Consider the following 5,891-nt stretch of genomic DNA (forward strand, 5'->3'; position numbering starts at 1 on the left):
ATCTATATGTTCTAAATACCTAATGTTCATATCATAATGCTCTTTTAATGGATGATTATGCTTTTCAGCTGACGTTACCATATTGCCAAGTGAACTAATAGTATGGCCTTCGGTGTGGCCCACTAATCACATTTGTAAATGAATTATGCATACAATAGAGAAATAGCTCTTAAAATATCTTAGGAGTTGAACAATGTGTGTACACAAATAAACATAAAGCAAATCTTTGAACTTGTATGCCACACATGCAAGTGAATTGGTGGTTTTCATATGTAACTTGTGTACTCTTATGGCTTTTGTCTATATTACTTTTAGCCATTTCTATTCACACACCAGAACACAACCTTTTTTGTCTGATTCAGGTACTAATGCAAAACTTATTTCAGCTGTAACTGAAGTATACAGAATTTTTCCTGATACTGAGGCCTACTGTGTAGACAGTATAGCTGTAAGTCATCAAATCAAATGGAAGACAACAGTGTGCAGTTGAAGAAAATGATATATACCCAGTACCATTTAGAGTTATCTTAAAGAAAAGTCACAATGCACACTGATACAAGTAGTTTTAGAAAATGCATTTGTTCCACATACATTTTAACTTAACCCAAAAGTTCAGTCTCTTGCCTAAAATTCAATCAGATGTATGCATTTATTCCATAAAACACAAAGATATAATGAACCAAATCATTTTCATTATTGAGTTAGGTAGTAGGCTATGTTAAAGAGTGCAATCACTTTATCGATTTTTTTTTTCCATTTCATTTTTATTTATTATAAAATGACATTTCTTAGTGGAGTGCTAGCAACTGTAACTTGAGGAATATTTTGTACATGCTGGCCTAAGTGTCATGAATATACTGTGCTACATTTTGCTTTATTAGGTATAATACTATCATGAGACTTGCTTGATTAAATCCTGAATTTGTCAGTTACACTTACAAGTCCACTGGTAGAATTTAAAATCTGTGACAGTTTGGGAACTTTTTTTGCAGTAACTGCAAATCACTTTGCCTTCACAGTCAATGAATTCAAGCCATTGATAATTGTCAAACCATTGTGACTGAAAATGTGATTGTCTCTTAGTTGTGTCCTATTTGATAATTTTGCTGCCACAGAGTCTGGATTGTGTCTCTGAAGAAATAGTTCATCTAGACTCTGTTGCAGTATTACATTTTATATGTTCAATTTAATGAATTTTCTTTCTTTGAATCATTCTTATGTCATAACTTGCGAAAATAGTTTAGTTAACAATATTTATTCAAACAGAAAAGATAACCTCACTTGACAAATCATCCTACTAAAGTGATCATGGCATACACTTTTATCTTTGAAATTCAAATATTGCCCACTCGTTAATTAACATAACTAATATTGCACATTGAAGGTGATCATATGTATCATCAGTTTTAAAAAAATAAAGACATAATACTATCATTTAATCACTGCATACAGGAAACAGACACTTGTGTCTGTAAAATGCCTTTCATTGGATTACTTTGGTTTATTAAAACCAAACAGCGATCCACTCAGGATTTTCTAGGGAAGATACAGAGAATATATTATGGTCATTCAGAACGCTATCAATACATCAGACCAGATTGTTTTTATTATTATTTAGGCAAAATAACTTAGTAAGTCAGATGGCAAACATGAGGATGGTGATAGGTTATGTGGAATTTGCATTGAATCATCTGATCCCAGAAGATCTGATACAATGTCACTGGTTGTGGTAATCATCAAGTGCAGTTGCACGGCACCATAAGACTTATCAAGATACCATAAGCTAGAAAGATGAAGAAAAAGAAAAACGATGACCCAAAGACAAATCCTGCAAACTGTGTGCAAAAACGATTCCACAGATTATAGATGAAAACTTTACTATATTTAGCTTCAAGATATTAATAAATTCGGATTACTTCCTCCCGTCTGCTACAGTAATTCATGCCCATTGCACTCATAAATTGATTATAGTCCTTGCAGTATTTTGTATGGGCCACAATATTTTAATTGATGCAACTGATGCTCCATTCTTCAGTTCAGTGTTGATTCAAACATAGCAATGTCCCTTTGGGATGTGTGCATAAATAAAGAATGCCTGTTCCTTCATTACCACACTTGTTGAATTTATCGTGTCTCTCTGAAAACTGTACCATGTGAGAAAGAATTTTATAAAGAAACTGGACATAAGTATTGCTAGACATATACTCAGACCTGAGACTTCATAAAAGACTGCTTACTTGTGAGGCATTATTAGTGCTAGGGTTTGAGGTAATAACTTGCTATATGTTTGGTAAGGCAAAATAAGGGGCCTTATGACTTAAATTGAAACTGTGAAAAAACAAAAGGTTCAAATGCAATAAACTTTTGTTTTTCCTCATTTGTTATATTACAGTGCCATGAAAGGTCATTTCTTTTATCTTTTTAATCCCTTGCCAATTTTAAGTCATCATCACTAACCAAGTCTCTAAATCAATTCTTGGCATATTTAGCTAAAATGGTGTCTACTGTTCCATTATATCATTGATTGTTTAGCTTGCTTGTATGGAGCTTAACACCATTTTTCAGGACATCATAGACTTTACATGGCAGCCAACATATTTATTGGAAGAAATCAACACACATAACGCTACTGGCAAACTTTCCCATATACACACATTGGTTGGACTAGAGAGAGTTGATTAGTGATGTGTATGCCTAGACCATTCTATAATCCAGGGCCCCATGATTGAATACAGCTTAAAGAAATTAACCCTAATTCAATTTCCTTGTTGCATTTAAATCATAACACCCACCATGCAAAGTGACACGTCTCAAGATTTTCAAATTTGTATATGTTTTGCAACTTTTAATTCTGAGTTGATGCATGTGGATGTGGAAATTCAGTTACTGAATACTTAGCTACTTATATAAGGAGCTCTCACACTGGTAAAAGCATGCAGTTGGGATTTTATTTGCAAGAGGGCAATTAATTGTTCAAAATACTGTTTTAGCTAACTACATATGTGAAGGGTTGATGTATAAAAAAGAGGATCAAGAAATCCTAGCTAGTAAAGATAATTGTATCCAACTTGATAGAAAGTCAGAAGGCCTTTTAATTTTGTACAGCAGTTTCATTAAGGAACCAACTATAATACCATTAGAAGTTTATGAGCAGCAAAAACCACATTTAGGACCAACTAGACATCAAAACCATATGCATAGTTCCATTTACGGCCAACCAGACATCAAATAGGTCATCTAGTGAAAGCACAATGTCAAAATGACCAGCCATCTAGGAGAAGTAGCAAGGAAGGGGTTTTCCAGATGCCCATTAAAACAGCCATATTGGAGGTTAGATTGGCACTATTTTCATTTACGTCCAACTAGACATAAGAAGTCTTTCACTGATATGACGATTCATTCAGGAGAAGTAGTTATAACAGGATTTTCAGGATGGCCACATTGGTGGCCTTATAGGATGTCTGTACAGCACCATAATTCTCATTCAGGACCTGCTAGACATCAACATAAGTATTTTGTACACATGTTGACACGCTGACACAATTATCCATTCAGAAGTAGCGATAAAAAGTTTCTTAATATGGCTACTGTGGCAACCACATTGTATGTGTGAGTGGCACCATCTTGTTTTTTCTTCCAGATATTTTCACACAAATATCATATTTAAAGATAACATGAATTCATACAAGATCTTGTCGGTTTATTTCATAACAGATTTTTCCCTCATATTAATATAATCTTTTGAAAACATTTATACATTATAGTTCTAGAAATTTTTCATGCTCTCAGAAACTATTAAAATCACAGCAGAAAGTGTTATGTTATATCTTTATTCAGCACTGAAAAATATTTATGAACTCTTAAAGTTTTTTCCCCTATATTAACTTAATTTAATGAAGATGTTCAGACTATAACCTTTCCATTGGATTTATTTTTTCAAACATGGCGTAAAAAGTATGTTATAGTAACCAAGTTTTACATTGCCTTCACCATCGCAGAAATCTCTATAATCAATTTCCTAGTAAAGAAAAGCCAAGAAAATAAATGGACAGTTAATATTCACTTCAGGATCACAGACCTGAGGCAAATATGTCATTGTTAAATCAAACATTTTTATTGTGTTTCCTTAGACCAAATATATATATATACTTGCCGTTACTCTAAACGAAGGCTGGTGATCCAGTTGATAACCTTTTGGGGGTTTTAAGGATGTCTTTAAAATTAAGGCCTTAAAAATGTTGAGATCTTATATTAAAAATGACAATTTGAGCCTTGCAGATTCATGTCCACAGGTGCCCAAATAAAAAAAAAGGGGGGGGGGTGCAAGGGGCAAGCTTGTTGGTGTGTTATAAAATAACTGACTTATCATCGGTGTGCTGACAGGTAATGTGTAATTAAATCACTGTTGTAATATTAATAATGAGCGAGTCTGCACAAAGGAATTTCATACAGCTAAACTAACTCAACAACTAGAGGCAATTAAGAAATATATCCACATTCGTGATTCTGTCAAATGGCAGATACAACAGCATCAGGAAGCTCAAGTGGCATTTACAGAAGGTAAAGAGCCGCTATACTTGTTATCTTTTTAGGGATGTGCTTGGATTTTGCCCTCAAGCTGGAGCAGTCATAGGATATATAATAAATCGCCACGGTCGGAATTTATCCCCAAGCTGGGGTAATCGATGGGTAAAGTCTTATCCACAGTCGGGGATTTATTCAAGCTTCAGGTGCAAGTTTTTGTGCATCTCCATGCCCTTGCATAAAACACAGTTACACGTTTTTTTATATAGATATTTTTCAGTTGTAGACAGGAATAATATGTATTTGCGAGTGTTTGAAATGAATGGGTTCATTATGAATTGAGTGGCACTACATTTCAAAAGCAAAATTGGATTGAAATGCAAGAACTGTAGTACGGAATTAGTGTTGGTTCTGGATCGTAGAATGGAATTGTGTGTGTGTGATTGGATTTTTAACGTAGCTTGAATAATTTTTCAGTCATATTGCTACGATGTCTGCAGTGTGGCAGTTTATAGTGATGTATAGCACTGGGGCATCATGCTGCAAACATGTAGTATGATGTTGCACCCAGTCACATTATCCTGACACCAGGCCGATCAGTCCTAACACTAACCTCTTAATGCTGAGCGTCTAGCGAGGTAGCTGTTAATACCATTTTTGTAAGTCTTTGGTATGACTTGGCTGGGGTTTGAACCCATGACCTCCCGCTTCTGAGGCGGACACTCTAACCACTAGGACACTGGAGTGGTCAGAATGGAATTGTAACAATTACAATGGAAGCAATTTGTATTATGCTTGTTGGGGCATTCCTCACTGATGGCTGTCAGTGACATCATCATGGGAATGTGTAACAGCCACATTTTGTAAGAACAAGGTGTAGTTGGTGAACAATACAGACACTTTTCTGCCATTTCCACTGGCATCATCTCATATGATGTTATTTAAAAAAACTTCCTACAACATACTCACAACATATAAAACCTTTATGCAAATCTGATGAAAGCTGCTTGTGTTTCTGAAACACATATTCCATACTGGTGGCAAGAATGTCCAAATCTACATTACAAAAATGAAAACATTACCATCCACCTAGGAGTTGCAAATGTATGAAATCCTCTTGTTGGGTAGTTTTACTAACAGGCTTTACAGCAGGGCCTTCCATTAGATTTAAATGTGGCAGGTAAGTTGACAAAGTAGGGTGGGGGGTTGGGGGGACCTACCCCAATGGGGATAATTCATTTTTTTTTTAAAGTAGCATGGTGTAAAGTAAAAGTAGATGGGCTGATAAGGAATCCACTGAATTTACAGACTAAAGGTTCAGACATTTGTTTTTAAGAGAAAAATGAAAGAAGGAAACAATACAACAG

The sequence above is a fragment of the Sinohyriopsis cumingii genome, chromosome 19 (genome assembly GCF_028554795.1).
Source record: "Sinohyriopsis cumingii isolate HCF-2022 chromosome 19, ASM2855479v2, whole genome shotgun sequence".
In the NCBI taxonomy this organism is placed as follows: Eukaryota; Metazoa; Mollusca; class Bivalvia; order Unionida; family Unionidae; genus Sinohyriopsis; species Sinohyriopsis cumingii.